Here is a 25,473-nt window from a genome sequence, read left to right on the forward strand (position 1 = left end):
AGACAATTTTTTTTATTATTCAAGAGAGGATAATATTCTTTTTCCAAACATACTTCTCTTCCATGCCATTGTCTTCTTCATTAGTCACCCCTCATAAGGGACCAACTAGGTAGCTAATAGTCACATAGTTGTATAAATTTACTCCATTCCAGACTTTCCTCTGGGCATATAGGAAGGACCAGGGGTTGAAAATGTAGTGGCTGCCTCAGGAAGATCAACCCAGTGGTCCCTTGGGACCTAGGTAGGGTATGGCACTGTCAAGCCTGACTGTCTAAGCTTAGGCAGAATCCAGAAGATGACTAAGCCCCATTTGGACCAGGGCCAGCGCTCCAGAGCTTTTTCTGGGGAAAAAATCAAGAAAAAGTCTTATTATTTCCCAATTGGAATAAGCCCTGTACATCATGTGAATCAGATGAAGTCCAGGTAAGCACTAAAGTACAAATACTACTTTATAAACTATTTCTGAGGATCACTTGAGACCAGGTGGGCAACATGATAAGACTTTATTTCTGGAGAAAATGAAAAAAAAAATTATCCAGAATCAGTGGTGCATGCCTGTGGTCCCATGTACTGAGGAGGCAGAGGTGGGAGAATCCTTTAATCTTGGGAGTTTGAGGCTAATGTGAATCATGCCACTGCACTGCAGCCTGGGCAATACAGCAAGACCCTGTCTCCATCTCTCTCTCTGTCTCTCTCTCACACACAGACACAGACACACAAAGAGAAAGAATTCATTAACAATCTCAATGTTGTAATTGCTTTATAATGATATCTTAATCTTGAAATGAATTACTCAGACTTACATAAAATTGCCATATCTAGCTGTGGTAAGGATCCACTGTTCATTTAGTATGGAGCCAGCACAGAAATGAGAGAAAGACAGTTGCAAGAAACTATCCAAGGAAATTCACCAATTTCTGCCTCCCAGCAGTTGGGAAAGAGGGGGACATGGCCAGGGTGTAACCCACACTCTGCAGAAGGAATAAACCTGTAGAATAGAGTGAGATTAGTGTTACTAGTCTCCCATTTCTGAAATCTAATTTTAGGTTTTTAGGAATATGCTTGGAAATTCAGTATCTTCAATTCTGAGAAAATATTTGGAAATGTACATTATTCATCCAATAATTTTAGATAAACTACAGAGGTTATCTCCATATTTTCCCTTCAAATAATAAAGTACATATGTTATATATCTTATTATTTATATCCAAGATATAATACTATTATCCAACAGTGTGTATCTATATGTACATACCTCAAGTGGAAATAATAAAACATTTCTAAGAAGTAAGACTATCTTTAACGTACTGTTCTCTGAATAGAATTCTGTTCACAAAACATAGCTCATAAATCTTGTTTGGCAAAAATAAGATATTGTGTTAATATTTAGATATCTCTGCTGATTCATATAATAACATAAATTTTGGTTTTGCAAAGATCTGAGAACATAACCTCTTATCTTACAAACTCTGGTTTTAGGCTTCAACAAGAGTCTTCGTACTAAGTATATTAACTCAAACATATGACTAGACTAAAGGTGCCTGTGGTTTCATGAGAAATAACACCTGTCTTGAAGAGCCAGTAAGCCTGTAAACTTTCTTTCCAGATCACAGCTAGTTGACACTCATCCAGGGAACATTGCGTTCTGAATGCCTAAGAGGTTGTTGTACAGGCTTGGGTCCAGATTGAGATCCAGGCATCAGGAGAGGGTGTTTTATTCAAAGTGTGGCTGGAGCAGCATGCAAGGATGAAAAAATTGAGAAAGAATGGACTCTTCAGTAAATGTTGAGGAAGATATTTTCTGAAGAGGATTAGCAGAAGAGGCTATGGAAAGGAGAATAGGAGAAGAGACCAGAGGAGAAAAAACTGAGCAAGATGGGAAAATGCAGAATGAAGGGAATGTACAAGAAGAAAAGACTTAAGAAGAACACAGTGTACATGGAGATGGAAAAGAACAAGAAAGAAGAAAGAAAAAGGAGGAAGAAAGAGAGACAAGAGAGGTAGCTGGGACGTCAGGGCTTTCTTTTATCTTGATAATTTTTAATTTCCTTCCATAGTGCTGGTAAACAACTCTTCCAGGAAGCCAAATGCTTGTAAGCTGGCTTGGTTGGAGAGAATTGATTTTATCCTGGCTTTCTGTGGCAGTTATCTCAGTTAACAAAGCTATTAAATACTGATCTGGGAAAGACACAGTTTTTACTGGCAAAAAGGATACACGTTTAGACAAGGAGAGAAAATGACTCATTAATAGTGTTTCTCCATTCAGCTCAATTTCAGGAGGAGAAAACGATGCAATTATATTAGCCTTATAATGGGTTCTGGGTCTTAGTATTTTTGTTTCAGGCTAGATCCAAGTTCTCACTTTGCCACCTTTAAAATCCACAAAGGATTCAATAATATCAGCTTCAGACTGGATCCAGTGTGTGTCTGCTTGGGTTACAGGCAGTATCCAAGACATGAGTGTTCTTCCTTTAAGCAAGGTCCATGGTTTGACTACTGCAGGTAGAACCTTGGGCCAGAATCTTAGAACCAAAGTTTCAGACCGAATAAAATTGTGAATTATATCAATATCAGGCTGGATCGAGGAACTGAGTATTTGAGATTTTGAATAAGCCTATGAGCTGCCTTTATGCACCTGAATGTAAAACAAAGATCTGACCATATCAGTTTCCTGCTTGTTCCAGGGTGTCACTGCTTGGGTTTCAGGGTGGGTCCATGTTTGATATGTAGCAGCTCTTTGCTGAGTCCAGGGACAAAATATACCAACTTCAGTCTGGGGCCAGGGAGAAAGTGGCTGACTTTCAGGATGAATTCAGGATTTAACTGTATCACATTGAGGCTGTAAGCAAGATGTGACTGTATCAATTTCAGTCATGTTACAGGGTTTTATTCCTTGGCTTACAGTCCAAATTTGGAATACTTCAGTTTCAGGTTGGTTCCAGTATCTCACTGAATTTATTTGAGTCTGGAACCAGTATCTTATCACTCTATTGGTTTCATGGTGGGTCCAGGGATGAATTCCAGAGTAAGTCCATGGTCTGATTGTAGCAGGTACATGCTAAATCCAAGAGTAATTTATGCTAATTTGATTCTGGGTCCAGGGGTGTGACGCTTGAGATTCAAGTTGGGTCCAGGGTCAAACTGCATCGTTTTGGGGACAAACATATCAACATACCTGCCTCAGGCCAGGTCCTACTTGCTTGAGATTCAGGCTCAGTCCATTGTTTTATTTTATCAGTTTCAGAATGGGTCCAGTGTCTGACAGTATTGGTTTCAGCATAGGTCCGAGGTTGGATAACATCACCTTCAGACTGGGTCCAGGGTCTGACTGCATTCTTTTCAGAATTGTTCCATGGGTGGATTATGGCTGCATCCAGGTAGTAACTATTTGAGAGTAAGGTTGAGTACCATTTCTTCTTACATAATTTTGGGTCTGAAGCCAAGCACTCAGAATATTAATATCAGGCATGGTCAAGCATTTTGCTGCCTGTATTTCAGTCTGATACAGTAGTGTATCAGACAAGGACAGGGTCCAGAGTCTGACTGCTTGAAATTCAGCATGAGTCAAAGGTCTGATTGTATTAGTTCTAGCTTGAGTCCAAGGGTGGATTGTGCCTGCTTCAGTCTGGATCCATATTTTACTGTAACAGCTTCAGAAATTGTTTTGGATCCCATTGTACCTACTTCAGATTGTGTACATAGGAAGAAGGCATCCCTTTCGTATTGGATCCATGTTATTAAAGTTGTAGTTCTATGTTTGGCCCAGGATTCTATTTTACCAGGTCCAAAGGGAGTAAATGTGCTCAGTGTTTGAAATTCTGGTGAATCCAAGGTTTTATTTTTTTCTGTTCCAGTTTTAAACAAAGTTCTATAACTAGAGCTCAGGTTGGGACCATGGTTTTGCTGCTGGAGGCCCAGGCACTATCCAGGATATAAGTGTTCCAAATTCAGGCAAAGTCCATTCATTGATACATTCAATTTCATGATGTGTCCATAAAATAGACTCTTGATTTTTATCTTGGATCAAAGGTTGTGTTTACTACTGGAGACTCAGACTGGGATCATGGAGTGATTGATTCAGACACAGGTAGTTTCCAGGTTTTTCCTGCTGTAGGGATATGCTAGGTCCATGGTAACACTGGGGAAACTACAGCCCATGCCTCTGGGTTTTCTGCTGAGTATTCCTCGTAGTTCCATAATATAAGTATATCAGATACAGTCTGTGTCCAGATACTTCCTACTAGAGACTGGGCCTGCAGCCACAGTATGATTTTGTCAGAAACTGGCTGTGTGGAGGTAATGACTGCAGAAGGTTCAGCCTGGGTCCAAAGTGCAACTATATCAGATACAGGATGTGTCCAGGGATTTGTTGCTAGAAAAAAAGGTTTGGTCCATGGTGTGACTGTGGAAACTATTGCCTCTATCCATGAATTGACTGGTAGAGATACAGGCTGGGTCCACAATGATAATGTATTAGATATAGGCAATATACAGGGATTTACTGCTGAAGATTCAACTTTCATCTTTTTACCTGCATTAATTCTACCTTTAATAAAGATAATAGCATTTTACTGGTTAAGTCTTGAGAAGGAGTTTGGATACCTGTTTCCCTCAATAGACCTTCTCCCTCCATATGTAGTATCACTGAAGTGCTAAACAGAATACTTAATAGATCAAAGAGATTCATATTTACTTTAATAGCTGTGATCATGGGCCTTATATCTGTCACAGCTACTGCTGCTGCTGCTGCTGGTGTTGATTTGCACTCTTCTATTCAAACTGTGGGTTTTGTGGATAGTTGGCAGAAAAATTATTCTAAGCTTTGGCATTCCCAAAGCCAAATAGATCAAAAATTGGCAAATCAAATTAATGAGCTCCATCAAACAGTAGTTTGGATGGGAGATCGGATTATGAGCTTGGAGCATAGAATTCAAATGCAATGTGATTGGAATATTTCCGATCTTCGTATTACTCCTAGCTCTTATAATGCCACTGAACACCATTAGGAGATGATTAGACATAACCTACCAGGAAAAGAAGACAATTTAACACTAGATATTGCTAAACTGAAAAAAACAGCTTCAGACAACAGGCTTAGGTGAGCCTACGTATGTGTCAGATACACGCAGTATCCAGTCTCTCATCAGACACAGGTCGGTTCCAAAACCTCACTATTGCACAACTTTTCGAGACACCTCAGGCTGATATTCTTTCTAGAGCCACTGATGGCCTTTCTAACAGTAATCCTTTAAAGTGGATGAACACCATAGGTAGATCAACAATTGCAAATTTTATTTGGTTTGTGTCTGTTTATGCTGTTTGTTTTTAGTCTATAGTTGCAGAGGATACCTTGGGAGAGAAGCCAGAGAGCATGAATGATAGCAATGGCAGTTCTAATAAAAAAAAATAATAGAGACAAAAAAGGAGGACACATGAGAAAGAGAGTTTCTGGAATGCCAGATAAGTTTGTCTCTCCTGTGTAAGACACCCATGGGGAGATGTGGGCGGCCTCTAAGGAGAAAAGTCTCCTTATTGCCTTTATGTCTTTATGCCCTGAGAGCATAAGAGCTCAGCGGAATGCCACAGGTTGCTCGGGGAAATAACACTCCCTTGAAGAAGTGGAGTATAATCAAACATCTTGGCTTCTCCTGAAATCCACTCCCACCCATTTTAGTCTCAATAAGTTAAAGATCTTAAGTCGTTTAGACACATGCCTTTGCTCTAGGAAATTCACAGAAACTGCCACTGCTATACATTTTATTGCAGTTTCAGACTGTATCTAATGATGATCTGTCGGAGTTACTGGTTCTCTCCACTGTGTGAATGACTCACAAGTTCTCCTTCACGGATTAATCCTTTTCCTCATTCCCTTCCTCCCCCTCCCATCTGCCCTGAGAACAAAGAGCTTGTAGACTAATAAATTAGGTGGAGGCCGAGAGCTCCACACCGTTTGCAAGTGTCCGATGCTCTGGTCCCCTGAACCCACCTTTTAAACTCTTATTCTGTCTCTTTCTAATTCCTTTGTCTCCGTTGGACTAACTCCTTTGTCTCCACTGCATTCAGGGTACCTGCCAGGCAGTGTGGGGCTGGTTTCCTCAAAACTTTTGGAGATTCAGCCTCAGTCCACCATGTGAACATATTGGTTTCATATTGTTTCCAGAGATTTATGGCAGGTGATTTGACTTGGTTCCATCGTTTGATTGTATAAGCTATTGCCTGTGTCAAATGTTTTTCTGCTGAAGACTCAGCCTGGGTCCAGGGTATGAGTGTATCAGATACAGATTGGATCCAAGACTTTACTGTTAAAAACTGTAAACTTTACTTCAAACTGAGTTCATGGTGTGTGTGTATCAGCTACAGATTCTGTCCAGTAAACTACTGCTGAAGATTCAGCCTTACGCCATGGAGTGTCTGTGTCATATATAGGCTGTGTCCAAAGATTTCCTGCTGCAGATTCAGACTGTGCATAGTGTGATAGTAGCAGCCCATGGCAGTATCCATGGATATCCTGCTATTAATTCAGCCCGGTTCCGCAGTGTGATGGTATTGGCTATGGACATTGTCCAGGTATTTACTGATGGACATTCAACCCGGGTCCAAGGTATGATTATGGAAGGTATAGGCTGTGTCCATGGAATTACTGCTGGAGATACAGCCTGGGCCCATGGTGTGACTTTGGAAGTTGCAGCCTCTGTGCACAGATTTACCACTGGAGACTCAGCTTGTGTCCACAGGATAATGCTATCAGATTCAGGGAGTGTACAGAGATTTACTGCTGAAGATTCATCTGGGGCCCATGGTTTGATTGTATAAGACACATACTGTGTCCACGGTTTTATTGCTGGAGACTCATCCTGAATCTGTTGTATAGTACTATCACCTACAGACTTTGTCCAGGGATTTATTGTGGGAAATTCAGGCTTGGTCCGCAGCTTTTCTGTATCAGCTATTTGTTGTGTCCAAGAATATCGTGCTGGAGAACCATTCAGGATCCCCTGTGTGACTGTATAAGTTTCAGACTGTGTCCAGGCATTTCCTACTATAAATTCAGCCTGATTCCATGGTAGGACCATATCAGCTGTAGCATCTCTCCAGGGATTCATTGCTGGTGTTTTACCCGGAATCAATGATTGAGTCCAAGATACTGGTGGATGTTCAGCGTGGGTCCATGGTTGGAATATATCTTATTCCCAGGGACTTACTCCTAGAGTTTCAGCCAGAATCCATCTTGTGAGTATATCAGTTTCAGACTGTGTCCAAGGATGTAATAATAGTGATTCAGCTTGGATACACATTGTGACCATATCAGATATAGGAGAGTGTATCCATGAATTCATCACTAGTGATTCAGCTTGGGTCCCTAGTGTGATTATATCAGTTTCCAACTGTTTCCAGGAATGTATTGCTGGAAACTCAACCTGGTTTCACAACATTATTGCTTCAGTATCAAAATGTATCCAGTTGTTTACTGCTGGCAAATAAGCCTAGGTCCACAAAGAGACTGGATTAAATTCAGATGGGAGCCAGGTATTTCCTTCTAGATATTCAGGCTGTAATTTTGTCCAAGGACTTATTGGTGTCATTTCATCAAGGGTCAATGGTATGACAGTTTCAGCTATAGTTTTTGCCCAGGGGTTCATTGCTGGAAATCTATCCTGGATCCATTGTGTGACTGTCTTAGCTATAGGCTCTGTCCAAGGCAATAAGGCTGGAAATTCTTCTTGGTTCCAAAATTTGACTTCATCACATACAGAATGTGTCCAGAGATTCACTGCTGGAGATTTGGCAATAGTCCACAGCATGATTGGATCAGTTTCCCTCAATAGATGGGTGGATGTTAATCCTTGAAATTCAGCCTTTGTCCATACTGTGACTGTATCTGATAACATATTTGTCCAAGAGTTTACTGTTGGAGTTTCAGTCCGGGTCCACAGTGGCACTGTGGAAGTTTCAGATTATGTCAGGGATTTAATTCTCAAGACTTTCCCTGAATGCATGGTGTTAATATAGTAGCTTCATTTTGTACCCAGGAATTGATTACACCAATGTCTTTCTGAATCGAGTGTCTCAAAGTGTCATCTTCAACTTGGGTCCAGGATCTAACTTTATCACTTTCAACCTCACCCCAGAGTCTAAATGCATAATCTCATGATGTATCCAGTCTCTCATCAGTCACAGGTCAGTTCCAAAACCTCACTATTGCAGTTTCAGACTGTATCTAATGATGATCTGTTGGAGTTACTGGTTCTCTCCACTGTGTGAATGTCTCTGCTTGAGACTGAAACAAAAGTTTGATATCAGCTTCAGTGTGATTCCAGGGTCTGCATTTATCACCTTCAGGTTGGGGCCCAGGTACCACTGTTTCCATTCCAGTTTGGGCCCAGTAGCTAACTGGATCTGTTTCTGGTTGGGTCCAATGTTCTTTTTTCCATTCTTCTTTCTGGGTTCTGGGTCTCAATATTTTAAATTTATGCTGAATCCAGGGTCTCATTCTTTCAATTTCAGTTTGTAACCATGGATTAATTGTACCAGCTTTCAGGCAAGTCAAGAGTCTTCCTGACTGAGTTTCTGGCTAGGTCCACATTTGGACTATGGCTGTTTCAGGCTGACTCCAGGGTCTGATCATTTCAACTTTCGAGTGAAGTAAGGGCTCAATCATGTTCACAATAGGATACATGTCTGCATCAGGGGTTTGAGTATAACAGCCTAATGTTTATTCAAGGTACTAAATCTATCTGTTTGATTTGAGGGCCTGATCATATCTGTTTTATTTTGCATCCAAGACCTAATAGTGTCACCTTTTGACTTAGCACATGAATCATGAATATGGAGTATGCAGTATAGAAGAAATCCAGAACCAAGTTGACTTAGGTTCCGCAAGAGTCCAGTATCTATCTGTCTTTTCTATAGTTTCTTGGGATCCAAATACATTCAAGAGTAGCTGACACCATGGTTCAAAAATATGGGTTACTGTAGGATACTGAAATCCATCTTCACTGAGGGATGAATGAGCCCATAGTTCAATTTTATTAACTATGAAAGGTACTGGTGGAATCTAGTTGCAAGTTGATGGTTTAGCACCAGGGTTAACTCTATGAGCTACATGATATGTTTGGTGTCTAATACTCTCTTCACTGGATTGAATCTGTTTCTGTTTTATAAGACACAGATTGTTTCCAAGTTTCAACTTCAGGAGTAATTTCTAGCCAAGGTCTAGCTACAAGTTGTCCATGAGACAGACCATTAATAGATTGAACTTGAGACTGACCAGTATCAATCTCAGAAGGAACTTGAGATCCACCTAGGCCCCTTGAAAAGAGAAACCAGGATCCACCAATATTAACTAATGGTAGAGTATGAAGCCTAATTTTACTAGCTAATGTATTAATCCAGGATCTTGCTGAATCAGTCACAGCTTGATATTTATAATTCATTGTCTTTTTCTGAGGAAGATTCCAAGGTATAGGTATAATAGCTGTTTGGGAGTTCTGGGGTCCAGAAAAAAAGAAATATTGAGAAGCATCAGTTTCTGGGGTACTCCAGCATTCAGCTGCATCAGGATGATCCCACGGTTTGGCAACAGGAGAAATCCAGGATCATACCATTTGGAATTTGCTAGCTGAGGAGAGGTGACCACTTTGAAAGGGTAATAGTCTTTTGGCATGAAAAAAGTCTCTATTATTTGAACCAAAAACATTGAATAAGTATGCCGGTGCTTTCTGTTCACTGGGGAAATGCTTAATCTTCTCCATGTTTGTACTGAGAATCCATGGAAGACCAAAGTGTCAGAGCCTGTGTTACAGCTAGTGTGTTTTGTGGACTATCTTCTACTCCGGGAGGAAAATTGCAGGGTAGGGAACAAATACGACCCAGTGGTTTCTGGGATGTCTTGATAGGCCATCTAATCCAAGATATGTATAACCTGTCCTGATGACAAGAACAGGGTCATAACAGGCTTCTGAGGTATCACTGACCAGGCCTACCAGTTCCAAGTGACGGCCAAAGAGGGAAAGAACAGGACTATCTTGCTGTACCTGAATGGGTGGAAACAAAGATAACCATATATATTAGAAATACATATAGACATATAGTATACATATATTAAAATATATAATGTATAAATTACATATATATGCAATACATATATGTTAATTATAAAATACACAGACACATATATTGTATATGTTTAGGGATACTTATATTTATAAATTAGTTATTTAGCTTATATGGTTTATACATATATTAAATTATAAGTGTAAATTATACTTTTCTATTACATGTAAATTTCATATTACTTGATGGGCAGTATTAAATATTACATGGTACATACTTAAAGAGTTCCACATAACGCTTAGGCACAAATAATTCTAACTATGTTTAAAAGAGTAAAATAAAATACCAGAAGCAAATTAGAAGAAAGTTCTAAACGATAAAAAATCACCTACATACGCAACATGATTATCTGAATATTACTTATGCTCTTAGTCATGTAATTTTAGGCAAAGCACAATTTATACAGTCATGTGAAATGAGTGTTTGTATCACCTCCTCTGCCATTATGTTTGTTGAAGCCATCATCATTTGTTTGGCCTCTCTGCTTGATTCTGATGCCCACTTGTAGCTAACATTTTGTTCTCCCTATAGCCGCAATTACCCTCAGAGGAAAAGCACTTATTCTAAAATTGACTACATAATTTGAAGTAAAACACTCCTCAGCAAATGCAAAAGAATAGAAATCATTAAAAAAAAAACAGTTTCTCAGGCCACAGTGCAATCAAATTAGAACTCAATATTTAAAAACTCACTCAAAACTGCACAATTACATGGAAACTGAACAACTTGCTCCTGAATGACTACTGGGTAAATAATGAAGTGAAGGCAGAAATAAATATGTTCTTTGAAACCAATGTGAAAAAAGACAAGTTACCAGACTCTCTGGGAAACATTTAAAGCAGTGTTTCAAGGGAAATTTATAGCACTTAATGTCCACAACAGAAAGTAGGAAATAACTAAGATCAGCACACTAACATCAAAATTAAAAGAACAAGAGAACACAAACAAGAGCAAATGAATTAAAAAGCTAGCAGAAGACAAGAAATAACTAAGATCGGAGCAGAACTGAAGGAGATAGAGACATGAAAAACCCTTCAAACCATCAATGAATCCAGGAGCTGGTTTTTTGAAAAGATCAACAAATACATAGACCACTAGCCAGACTAATAAACAAGAAAAGAGAGAAGAATCAGAAGAATCAAAAAGACACAATAAAAAGTGATAAACAGGAGATCACCACTGATTCCACAGAAATGCAAATTACCATCAGAGAATACTATAAATACCTCTATGCAAAGAAACTAGAAAATCTAGATGAAATGGATAAATTCCAGGAGGCACACACTCTCCCAAGTCTAAACCAGGAAGAAGTCATACCCCTGAATAGACCAATAACAAGTTCTGAAATTGAGGCAGTAATTAATAGCCTACCAATGAAAAAGAAAAAAAAAGTCCAGGACTAGACAGATTCACAGATGAATTCTGCCAGAGGTACAAAGAGGAACTGATACCATTCATTCTGAAAATATGCCAAACTATAGAAAAAGAGGAACTCCTTTTATGAGGCCAGCATCATTCTGATAACCAAATCTGGCAGAGAAACAGCAAAAAAAGAAAATTTCAGGCCAATTTCCCTGATGAATATTGATGCAAAAATCCTCAATGAAATAAAGGCTAATAGAATCCAGCAGCACATCAAAAAGTGTATTCACCATGATCAAGTTGGGTTCATACCTGGGATGCAAGGCTGATTCAACATAAGCAAATCAATAAACATAATCCATCACATAAACAGAACCAATGAAAAAAACCACATGATTATCTCAATATATCCAGAAAAGCCCTTCCACAAAATTCAACACCCCTTCATGGTAAAAACTCTTAATAAACTATGTATTGATGGAACATATTTCAAAATAATAAAAGCTACTTATGACAGACCCACAGCCAATATCATACTGAATGGCAGAACCTGGAAGCTTTCCCTTTGAAAACCTGCAGAAGACAAAAATGCCCTCTCTCTCACCCCTCCTATTCGCCATAGTATTGGAAGTTCTGACCAGGGCAATTAGGAAAGACAAAGAAATAAAGGGTATTCAAATAGGAAAAGAGGAAGTCTTGTAGTCTGTTTTTGCAGACTACAAGATTGTATATTTAGAAAACCCCACTGTCTGAGCTCAAAATTTCCTTAAGCTGATAAGCAACTTCAGCAAAATCTCAAGATACAAAATCAATGTGCAAAAATCACAAGCATTCCTATACATCAACAGCAGACAGAGAGTCAAATCATGTGTGAACTCACACAGTTGCTACAAGGAGAATAAAATACCTAGGGATACAACTTACAAGAGATGTGAAGGACCTCTTCAAGGAGAACTGCAAACCACTGCTCAAGGAAATAAGAGAGGACACAAATAAATGGAAAAACACTTCATGCTCATTATAGGAAGAATCAATATCATGAAAATGGCCATACTGCCCAAAGTAATTTATAGATTCAATGCTATTCCCATCAAGCTACCATTGAATTTCTTCACAGAATTGTTAAAAATTATTCTAAACTTCATATGGAGCCAAAAAGAGCCCACATAGCCAAGACAATCCTAAGCAAAAAGAACAATGCTGGAGGCATCAAGCTACCTGAATTCAAATTATAATACAAGGCTACAGTAACCAAAATAGCATGGTACTGGTATCAAAACAGAGATATAGACCAGTGAAACAGAACAGAAGCCTCAGAAGTAACACCACACTGGTACAACCATATGATCTTTGACAAACCTGACAAAAACAAGCAATGGGCAAAGGATTCCCTGTTTAATAAATGTTGTTGGGAAAACTGGCTAGCCATATGCATAAAACTGAAACTAGACCCTTTCCTTACACCTTATACAAAAATAAGCTCAAGATGGATTAAAGACTTAAATGTAAGACCTAAAACCAAAAAAGGCCTAGAAGATAAACCTAGGCAATACCATTTAGGACATAGGCATGAGCAAACACCTCATGTCTAAAGCACCAAAAGCAATGGCAACAAAAGCAGAATTGACAAATGGAATCTAAGTAAACTAAAGAGCTTCTGACAGCAAAGGAAATTATCATTAGAGTGAACAGGCAACCTACAGAATAGGAGAAAATTTTTGCACTCTATCCATCTGACAAAGGACCAATATCCACAATCTACAAAGAACTTAAGCAAATTTACAATAAAAAAAACCAACCCATCATAAAGTGGGTGAAGGGTATGAACAGACACTTCTCAAAAGAAGACATTTATGCAGCTGACAAAAATATGAAAAAAAGCTCATCATCAATGGTCATTAGATAAATGCAAATCAAAACCACAATGAGATACCATCTCAGGCCAGTTAGAATGGTGATCATTAAAAAGTCAGGAAACAACACATGCTGGAGAGGATGTGGAGAAAAAGAATGCTTTTACACTGTTGATGGGAGTGTAAATTAGTTCAACCATTGTGGAGTACAGACAGGTTATTCCTCAAGGATCTAAAACTAGAAATACCATTTGACCCAGCAGTCCCATTATGGGTTGTACATCCAAAGGATTGTCAGTCATTCTACTATAAAGACACATTCACACTTATGTTTATTGAGGCATTGTTCACAATAGCAAAGACTTGGAACCAACCCAAATGTCCATCAATGATAGCATGGATAAAAAAAATGTGGCACATATACACCATGGAATAGTAAGCAGCCATAAAAAAGTATGAGTTCATATCCTTTGCGGGGACATGGGTAAAGCTGGAAAGCATCATTCTCAGCAAACTAACACAAGAACAGAAAGCCAAACACTGCATGTTCTCTCTTATAAGTTGGAGTTGAAAATTGAGAACACATGGACACAGGAAAGGCAACATCACACACTGGGGCCTTTAGTGGGCTGGAGGGCTAGGGGAGGGATAGCATTAGGAGAAATACCTAATGTATATGATGGGTTGATGGGTGCAGCAAACCACCATGGCATGTATATACCTACGTAACAAAACTGCACGTCTGCACATGTACCCCTGAACTTAAAGTATATAAAAAAAGGAAATACATGTGGACATATAGTATATCTGTATTAAAATATATAATGCATACATTTCATCTATATGCAATACATATATATTAGTTATAACATATACAGATACATATATTATGTATGTTTAGGAATACTTACATTTATAAGTTAGTTATATAGCTTATATGGTTTATATATATTAAATTATAAGATATTAAAACTATAAATTATACATTTCTGTCACATGTAAATTTCATATTACTTGATTGACAGTAATAAATTTTACATGGTACATACTACATGAGTTCCATGTAACATTTAAGTATAAATAATTGTAACACTGGTTTAAAAAGTGAAATCAAATACCAGAGGGAATTTAGAAGAAAGTTCAAAACAATAAAAAATCACCTACATACTCAACACCATTATTTGCATATTACATATGCCCTCAGCCAAGTAACTTTACGCAAAGCACAACTTATACAGTCACATGAAACGACTGCATGTATCACCTCCTCTGCCATACATTTGTTGAAGCATCATCATTTGTTTAGTTTCTCTGCTTGAATCTGATACTCACTTGCAGCTTACAGTTTGTTCTCTAAGTAGTCAGAATTATACTCAGAATAAACAAAAGGATTTGTCTTTGATCTCACTTAAGTGTTTTCCTTTGTTCATCTTGCCACATGTTGGGAGTATGACTACTTGCTTAATTCTAGTCTCCGAATTATTTCAATGGTTATTTTGTCTGCCTGGAATTCTCTTCCTCCAAATGTCTGCCTAGATTACTTCCCCAAGGGTTTAGTCTTTGCTCAAGTAAAGCATTTTAAACGCATGTGACTCCAAAAACACTTTTTCCAACATCTTTGCATCACCAAATTAACTATGAACTATAGTTGATGTAAAAAATGTTTGTAAAATGTGCTTACGTTAAATGTGCCAGTGTTATTGATAGTACCCTTAATACTTTTAGTCTTTGGATGGAAAAGCAATAAAACTAGAACAAGCCAGGAAACCATCTTTTCAAAGTTGTGGTAGACGGAGACCACCACCTTCTTCAAAAAACAGGACACCTGCAGGAAGTCTGAGATCTGGAAGACGAAGTAGTGGAGGAGCAAGAGGGTGACTTCTCATAAAAATGGAACCACAGGACTGAAAGAAAATAAGTTTGACGATATCAAATTTTCTCAATTTTATCTATTTCCTTTATGAACAGAAAATTAACTTACAGATAAAATTATTTCTAAGTACTAAAGGTGTATTATCAGAATGATTGAACTAATATCTAAAATTCATTTTAAAATTGTAATAACTTTGCATTGAAATAACAAAAATTTCAAACTGAATTGAGTTTATGAATGCTGATTGCCTGCACTCAACAAGTTTTCTGCAGAACTCATTTATATTCATTATACTTTAGAGTTTTCAACTTTGGGGCCCAGAACTTCATATCAGTTGTAACATCAAAATAGGATGGAATATTTAAAATTTTCCAATAGGAAAAAAGTAACTCAGTACTTAAGATTGATTTTGCAATATTTTTTTGGGGGGTATACATGTGCTAACATCTATGCAAATCTATTGCTTTGTAATTTTGATAGAGAGTTTGTACATTGGTCTGCCATAAAGCATTTTCAATTTAAGAAATGTAGAACTTTAATTTCTGAAAACAGTCAGTGACTCTGGAAAGGTCTAATAACCACGGCTCCACAGATATATATGTATCTTTCTTTGCTGAAGGATGAGTCACTGAAAATGATATTTATGAGTGATTTACACCATAGAAATGAGGGGTCAATTTTTACATAAAAAAGAAAAACTAACCATATATTTGAAAACAAAACAAAAGAAAACAAAATGATTGGATGGGTTGGGTGAGATGGCTCATGCCTGTCATCTCAGAACTTGGGAATTATGAGATGGGGGGACCACAAGGTCAGGAGTTCTAGACAAACATGGTGAAACCCTGTCTCTCCTAAAGGTATAAAAAATTAGGCTGGCATGGTAGCTTGTACCTGTAATCCCAGCTACTTGGCTGAGGCAGGAGAATCACTGGAATCTGGGAGGCGGAAGCTGCAGTGAGGTGAGATCACACGATTGCACTGTAGCCTGGGGTAATAGGGCAAGAGTCCATCTCAATAACAAATAAATAAATAAATAAATATATCCGTTAACTTGTATTGTCTATTAACCAACCTTCAAAAATCTATCATTTATTTTTGGGTTTTAATAACCAGATGTGTAATTAATTGGAGATGTTCTTTTGAAGCTGAAATTGCAGTGTTTGCTCCATTTTAAGATGCATAGCTTCATGATTATTTTGTCTCCATTGATCTTGAGGGTGAGGTTCAATAATATTCTGTCATGTAAGAGAATGTGTGTATTCTAACCTGTAACGCCACTGGCAATTGGCATATGTCTATATTTTTTGTAGATATATGAAAAATATTTTTATATTATTTAATATGCAATTCTTAAAGATTATTAAAATTTAACAGTCTAATCTGAAAATTAGTGTTTTATAAGGGAATTGTAAGAGTTCTATATTCTGTTAACAAATTTTAGAGGTAAGGTATTTTCCTGACGTGTCACTTTTTGATATTGTAAATATTTGAGTTTCTTTGAATAGAATTTAGTTTATCTTTATGATATGCTTTCAAAATTTTTCCTCATAACAGAATGATATAAACAGTCATTTATCATTTTTCTTTTAATATTTTTATGTATATTATACTTAGATATTTTACTGATCAATATCTGCTCCCTGTTCACTCTCTACTTTTCCCACATCTCTCTCATAGAAAATATTATGATTGTTGAGTTTCTTTCTAGATTTTCTAAATGGAGTTTTATTGCTTGAATTGTACTAATTTCATATAAAAATGTTAATTTTATTAGTTTAGACAAATGTGAATTTGTAAGATTATAATATGTAGAAAATCTTTATAAAAAACTAAAACTTAGCCATTTAAGAAACAGTGATGTTAGTTAACTAAGGAGTTTGTTTGAGGCTGGGCGCAGTGGCTCACGCCTGTAATCCCAACACTTTGGGAGGCCAAGGCGGGCAGATCACGAGGTCAGGAGATCGAGACCATCCTGGCTAACACAGTGAAACCCTGTCTGTACTAAAAATACAAAAAAAAAAAAAAATAGCCAGGCGTGGTGGCGGGCACCTGTAGTCCCAGCCACTCAGGAGGCAGAGGCAGGAGAATGTCGTGAACCGGGAGGCTGAACTTCCAGTGAGCCGAGATCATGCCACTGCACCCCAGCCTGGGTGAAAGAGCAAGATCCCACCTCAAAAAAAAAAAAAAAAAAAAGAAGAGTTTGTTTGAAATACAGGTGATGGTGGATACACTCTTGATCTCAACATGAGTTCTTCTAGGGGACCCATTCCAGTTAAAAGTGGTCCCTCTTCAAGAAGTGGAGGTCCTCCTCCTAAAAATCTGCTCTTTCTGCTATGGTAAGAAGCAATAGTTGGATGGGAGGCCAAGGTAAATGCTACCTGACAGAAAGACCATAGTTTTTGTAGGACTAAAAATGAGCTATTTTACCTGGATGCTTAACTTTAAGTTTATCAAACAAAATAGAAGTGACATACACATTGGCTTAATTGGTGATCGATCACTTTAAGTATAGTTTCTCTCTCACTAGGTACATTTCAGGTTTGTGGTGAAGAAATACTCTAGCTTCTCATTGCAGATCAAAGAATTGATTAGAGTGAGGCCAACATTTCTTTTAATCCTGTGTTTGCTAGAGGATTCCCCTTAATTTTTCTAAAAGCTCCTAGCAGTGTTCTTTGATGGTAGGCTTCTTCATCTAATGAATTCTTCCATTTCCTAGGTCCCGTGGTAATGGTCGCCTGGTGTTCCAATCTGAAAATTGCTTGTTCAGTTTCTTTGTTGGGTTGGAGTCTTGTTCTTACCAGGTCAGAGTGCGTTGGTGAGATGATGGCTCACTACAGCCTCAAATTCCTGGGCTCAAGCAATTCTCCTGTTTCAGCCTCCTGAGATGCTGCAACTACAGGCATGCACCACCACACCTAGCTAAATTTTTTTCCTATTTTTTTGTGGAGAGAGGATCTCACTACATTTTCAAAACTGACATTAAAGCCTGGGGCTTGAGCAGTCCAGCTGCCTCAGCCTTCTACACTGGCTCACAGTGTCAGCCACTGAGCTGGGCCATCCAGCTTCTGAGACCTCAATAAGCTTATGTGCAAGGCATTCTTATTGCTTATATGAAGATTCAAAAGAACTACAAGAGCATTTAGCAGAAAAGGAGTCACTGGGCCTAAATATAATTTAAAAATAAATTTAAGGCTTGAAAGGTAGACATGAAGGAGTTCAATATTCTTAAGTGAGTATCACAGAAGTACGGTGTTGTGAAATATAAGGGGATGTAAATCAATAATTAAGATTGTACCGGGATGTTTAAACATTAACGCAAGATCCTTAGTGTAAAATTTGAAATTATTTGAGGAGAGTACTTAGAACTAAGCAACACGAGGTGAGCAGTAGGATTTAATAGAAGCAGTATTTTTCAGAAGGATAATTTTAAGATTGCAGACTGAACAGAAGAAAGCAAGACAATAAATAAAAGTTCTTAGCAAAGAAGTTTAAGCAGAACAAATTAAAATTCTTAGTCCTCCATCCTAATATGGAGGAAATTGAAAACTGACATTTTCAATTTTACATTTCATATGTAGACTGTCAGTGAAGTTAGGTATTTATTGACTTCAGGACACAAAAGCCAACATATTTCATTGGAAAATTCACTAGTGAATATATCATAGGTGAAAGACTGACATTTAAGGAATAGCTAGTGAAGAGGATATTAAAGGAGAACATTTTCTATTTTGAAATAGCAACAGTGTTGTAATGACCCCTTTAATGTTACTGGTTATTGAAATAAAAGTAAATGTTGGACATCATTAGAAAATCTTCACTAATACATTTTAATTTGTCAACATTTAAGATAGAGCCAGCCACTTAGAGATAAAGGAGAACTTTTATGTAAAACTTTAGCATGCAGTCATTCAAAGGTGGCAGTATTTGTGTGTGTGAGATGAATTTAACAACATGGGAAAATTTACCTTCTTCAGCTGAGAAAGTACAATTTATGTAAATTTTAAAATCAGTGAAAAGTTTGATGGTTTTACATGTTTTCCCTCTGTCATTAGTAGTCATCAGTCATTCATATGAAGAGGAAAATAATAACTAAGTTGTTATTAACCATTACAAATTAACTTTACCTGAGAATTAGTGTTAGCCTTCAGCTTCATTAGAAGAACTGGCCTTGCGGGAGCCATGGGATTATCCAAAGCCATAAGAAATATTCACAGTGTCATGACTGGCTAGTAATTTAGGAAACAAAGAATGGAGTCATAGAAGAAATAATTTTAAAAAGTTGTTTGAGAGAAGATAAAATAGTGTCTCAGATTTGGTGTTCTTAACATAATGTTCCATCACATGAGTGTTAAATATCCCATATCAGGTGGAAGAGAGAATTATGGAGGTCCTCCATGCAGAGTGACAATCTCTTCCTGGATAAATGACCACATGTCACCAAGAGATGATGGTTATGCAATTAAGGAGAGTTAAAGGAAAAATGAAATAAAATAGTTGATTTTTTTTGTTGTGGTGATGAAATTCACATAACAAAATCACATATTATAAGGTAAAGAGTTAAGTGGTGTTTAATACATTCTGTGTCATGCAACAACTACCTCCATCGAGTTCCAAAACATTTTCATGACTCCAAGCTAAAACTCCAACTACCAGTTAAGCAGTTCCTTCCATTTTCTCCCTTCCCTCAGCTGCTAGCAAACACTAGTCAGTGTTCCACCTCTGAATTTATCTGTTGTGGTTACTTAATGTTAATGGGCTCAAACACTACATGACTTTTTGCATCTGTCTCCTTTCCCTTTGCATGATGTTTTGAAGGTTCATTTACATTGCAGCACTTCACTCCTTCCACAAACTGTTAACCCATTATTTTATTTGGGTTGTTTCCACCACAGTGTTTCTATGCATCAATATTTGTTTGAGTATACTTATTCGATTCTGGGTATGTATATAAGTGGAATTGCTTGGTTATATGATAATTATGTTTGTTTTCTTGAGGAACCACCACATTTCTCCATAGAAGTTGCATCATTTTCCATTCCAACAAATATTGTATCAGGGTTCCAGTTTATCTACATCCCCTCAAACACTTGGTATTTCTTGCTTTTATTGCCATTCCAGTGTGTGTGTGTGTGTGTGAAGTATGGCATCTCATTTTGGATTTGAAATGCATTTTCTGAATCACTGATTATGAGTATCTGTTCCATGTGCTTTCTGGGCATTTGCCTATTTTATTGGAGAAATAGCTATTTAGATGTTTGGCAATTTAATTGTGTTTAAGTTGTTATTTAGATATGTTTTGGATACTAGAATTTGAAAATTTAAAATTTATTGCTTAAACTCATGCACACAGACATCATCCAAGTTCCCGAGAACCTAAGGATTATGCTCCACCACCTAGAGGCTATGCATACCGTGATTATGGTCATTCTAGTCAGGATGAACATTCCTCTAGAGGGTATAAGTACTATAATGTTATCTGGATTTATTAAATTGATTTCTTAAATTGTTCATTCTGCCATTAAGAACACTTTTTTATTTTTTTTTCAATTTAGTGATCATGGTGGCTACTCTGAGGCCTGTGGTAGAGATCTTTCTCAATGTCTAAGTGGAAGTTCTTACAGAGATGCATTTCAGAGATATGGTAATGGTCCAGGATGGATTTGTAAATTATAGAATTACATTTAATAGATCAGATCATTATTTACATGAAATTCTAAGGAAAATTATAAAGAACAAATATAACGTGCTTCGATATTGAGTATTCTTAACAGTATAAAATATAGGGAACGATATGAAAGTGAGAACTTCGGTTCATGTTCAGAAAATGTGACTCAACATTTACTTTAGAATTAAACTTGTCAAGCTTCAAAATACTACTCTTACACTTATTTTAAATAAAACCTTCTACTATTGCAGGCTTAATTGTTATCCTGTCAACAAAGACAGAGGAAAGCAGATATTTCCAAATAGTACTTTAATTAATTCATGCTTTAGTGATAGCAGTAAAAATGTTTAAATGTAGCCCAACATATTATTTTATCAACTCTGCTGGGACCTCTCATGGTGCACCACCTGCACAAGGACCTGGGATGTCTTATGGTGGAAGCAGCCATCTGCCAGCTCGAGATAGATATGGCAGAAGTCGGTAGAGTTACTCAAGGAGTTGCAGTGATTTTTATTCCTGTGGTCATGAGCACTTTGGCAGAAAAGACTGAAGGAATACACCTTCTCTGGATAGGGTGCACCCTGCTCCTCATGTAGCATATGGTAGGTCAAGTTAAGTGGCATCTGTAGGAGATAGTGGGGAAAGTCGACCTGAAAAAGGAGACTGAAGCAGATACTAAAGCAAGAATCCAAAATAATAGTTATTGCATACCAAACCTTGTTTGCAAATTGAAAATTGAAATGTTATTTCTGCATTGTTACCTGTGTATTACTGAAAGAAACATGTTGGTTTTGTGGAGAGAAGTAGATAATAACTTCCTCCATGAAGTTTTTGAGGAATTCAAAGGAAAAGGAATGTTTTTCAAGTAATTTCATACTTGTTAATGCTATTTGAAAACTATCTGTTTAGATGTAATATCTATATTAAAATTTTCAGAATACATTGTTACATGTAATGCAAAATGCCTGATGTTATTGCTCAGCTATACATGCTTAAAAGCAAATACAATAGGAGAGTAAATTGTGTTATTTGTTGAACATTTTTCTTTGTTTCTTTGAACACAAATAGAAACAAAATTAGGCACATATTACATCTCCCTTGCAAGCTGCACAAGTTTTCTAATTAGGCTCTTTCTCTTTAAAAATTTACAAGCTAAAATGTTTCAGAAGTCTTTAGAAGGACTACAAAATTATCTGCCTCACCATAAAACATTTATTTTTTAGAGGAATAGTACAGGTGAAAGGATATAATTACATGTGGTTGATACTAAAGTTTAAGACATCCGGAACATTCTACTTGAAGCATTCTGTGACTGAAGGGGGATAACGGTAATGAAAACTTTCTTTTTTAACCTAAATCAAAAGTGTACCAGCGGAGTTTCTCAAGTGCATAGCATAATGAAATTAAATGTTCCTAGTTTAAATAGTGGAAAGTAATCAACACATGCATGACCTCACATACTTGTCATTTTGAGGTGATAAAACATGATATGCCCCATCTTACATTTATTAGAGAAAGAATGTGTTACCCCTAGTTAAAGTCAGCATGCTGCAGAAAAGGTTTTTAAACAATTCCTCCTTTCTAACTAGAAATATGTATTCTTGATCCAATATCTCCTCAGTATACCCTCTTCACTAAACACCACCCCAACCACTGGAGTCACTACCTCTGTGAGATCTGCTTTTAGATTTCACATAGGAATGAGGTAGTGGGCTATTTGCCTTTCTGATACCTGGCTTATGTCACTTAACAAAATGGCATGTACATATTCACCAGATTCACACACATTGTCACAACTGGCAGGATTTCCTTCTTTGACATTGCAGCGCATTTTTCCATTGTGTTTATGTGCCCTATTTTTTTATCCACTCATCAATTGAGGGACACTCAAGTTGCTTCCGTATCTTGGCCATAGCGAAACTGTAAAGAGTGCAGCAATAATTGCATGGGTGCACGCACCGCTTCAGCATACTGATTTGTGTACCTCTGCGTGTGCCCCGGTATTCTGATTTGCTGGATCATATAGTGGGTGGTTCTACTTGTAGATTTCTGGAGACTCTTTTTTCATTTTTATTCTTGAGATGGAGTCTCGCTCTGTCGCCCAGGCTAGAGTGCAGTGGCGCGATCTTGGCTCACTGAAAGCTCTGTCTCCCAGGTTCATGCCTTTCTCCTGCCTCAGCCTCCCGAGTAGCTGGGACTACAGGCGCCCGTCACCACGCCCGGCTAATTTTTTGTATTTTTAGTAGAGACGGGGTTTCACCGTGTTAGCCAGGATGGTCTCTACCTCCTGACCTCGTGATCCACCCCCCTCGGCCTCCCAAAGTGCTGGGATTACAGGCGTGAGCCACCACGCCCAGCGACTCTATACTTAAATAAAATCCATAAAACTTCTTGTAATGCCTGCACTAATTTACATTCTCATTAAAAGTGTGCAATGATTTCCTTTTCTCTGCATCCTTAGCAGAAATGAGTTTTTTTTTTCTTTTGGATAATAAGCATTCTGACTGAAGTGAGATGAAATCTCATTGTGGTTTGATTTTCCTGATGGATTGGGGATGATGAGTGCTTTTTAGTGTGTCTTTTGGGAAATTGTTTGTCTTAGTTTCACAAACGAGTATTCACATCCTTAGCCCATTTGTTTTCATGCTATTGAGTTGTTGGAGTTCCTTATGTATTGTAAATATTCACCCACTAACGGACGTATGGTAATCCAATAATTTCTCCCATCCTGTAGGATGTCCCTTCCCTCTGTTTAGTTTCCTTTGGTGGCCGAAGCACTTTAGTTTGATATAACTCCATTCTCTGTTTTTGATGGTGTTTACTGTGCTCTTGCAGTCACTTTGAGACCCTCATTGCCCACACGGATGTCATGCAACTTCCTCCTTGTGATTTCTTCTGGTACTTTTATCATTGCAGGTCTGACAATGGAGTTTGGTGAGAAATAATCTACTTGTAAAATCCTTTATGTGGATATTCAGGTTTTCCCCCACCTAGTTTATAGAAGATACTTGATTTTGCATTGGGCGTTCTTGCTTTTTTGGGAAAAGGTCATGTGCTGTAAATGCAGTGACTTAGTTCTGGTCCCCTGTTGCTTTTCATTAGTTCATGTCTCTGCTTTTCTGCCAGTGCTGTTCTATTTCGGTACATAAAACTTGGTAGTATATTGTGAAGTTAGGTAGTATGATGCTTCCAGCTTTGAACTTTTTACTGGATTGCTCTGAGTCTTCAGAATCTTCTGCCATTTCATAGCAAATTTAGGATTCTCAGATTGTTTTTCTATGAAGAATGGGTCACTGATATTTTTATAGGGGTTGTATAGAATCTGAGGATCACTTAGGTAGTATTGATGTCAATGCCATGGACGATGTGTGTGTTTGTGTGCACATGCTCAGGGCCAAGAAATGCTGGGTGTCATCACCAATAGTGAGGTGGGCCTTAATATCCAGCCAGATTGCCTTCCTGGACACACACAGAAGGTCCCCTTCCATTTTGCCATCTCTTCACATTTTCTGCCCTGTGAGCCCCGTGTGGTCCTCCAGATTCCCTGTGTGGTGGCCTGTCTTTTCTGGGGGTGGGCAGGGGCTGGGTGAATGAGGATGGCAGAAGGGAGAAAGCACGTCTGGGGAGGCTGGGGTCATCGAAATGGAACTTGACAGGCCTGGAAGAGCCATTCTGGGAGGATGTAGACCTAGACGGGCCTCAGGAGGGCACCTGTGTGGAGGGTGAGAGCACCCTGGTTGAGTCCAAACTGAGCCTCAGGTGGTAGCAGGCCTCAGGGCAGGGAACGAAGCTAGCAAGGGATGGTGAGGCAGCTATCCCTTGAGCCTGGCTTCTCACCCACTGATCTTAGTTACTTATGCCTCTTAAGCAGCTTAGGGTCCCCCAATCCTGAAATGTGGGTACTACAGTTCCCTGATGGGCCTTTCTCCCCCAGCCCATGCATGGTCTGAGTATGCTTACCGCAGTCCCTGAGCCTTGGCTTCGCTATGTGTCCTAGCTCCAGGACCCACAGGCCTCTCATCCCCCAGCCCTGGGCTGCTCCCTAGCCTCCTCTCTGTTCCCTCTCTGAAGGACTAACTCCCTTGGGTAGTGCTGCATGAGATTGAGCCACAGGCCCTGGCTGATGATCTGGGGAACTGGGCAAAGTGGTCATGACTGGTCAGGTTCTGGTTCAAAGCCAATTCCTCTGACGCCAAGCAATGACCAGCAAGCTCCTTTCCCATGATGCCCCACTGCCACCCCACCTCAGCAACCCGTCATATCCTGGGCAGTCACCATCAGCCAACCAGCTGAAGAAACTCAGTTAGGTGTGTCCTGCCTGAAACTGGGGCCTTCACCTGCATGACCCTAGAACCACTGGACACAGTGGAGCCAGTCACCCTCTATCCTGGAGCGAGAGGAGTTGGGAAGGTTCATGCCAGACCTAGCTTCCCACATACCACCCCCTCTACCATGCAGGGAGGAACTCCTTATTGAGAATTCCAATGCAGTACTCCTTAATGATCACTTCATTGTGGAAGTAAACGTTGTGATGAAAGGCAGACTTCATCTTTCCACCAGTGCTCAGGATGGCTGAGTTCTTCCACCTGCCTGTCCAAGAAGAA

At 38.5% G+C, this 25,473-nt stretch overlaps 1 pseudogene; it reads left to right on the forward strand.

The window, feature by feature from the left end:
* Positions 1 to 295: 295 nt before the first annotated feature.
* Positions 296 to 25,473, forward strand: part of LOC129530327 (RNA-binding motif protein, Y chromosome, family 1 member B-like) — a 57,124-nt pseudogene continuing 31,946 nt past the window's right edge.

This window comes from Gorilla gorilla, chromosome Y, assembly GCF_029281585.2.
Source record: "Gorilla gorilla gorilla isolate KB3781 chromosome Y, NHGRI_mGorGor1-v2.1_pri, whole genome shotgun sequence".
Classification (NCBI taxonomy): domain Eukaryota; kingdom Metazoa; phylum Chordata; class Mammalia; order Primates; family Hominidae; genus Gorilla; species Gorilla gorilla.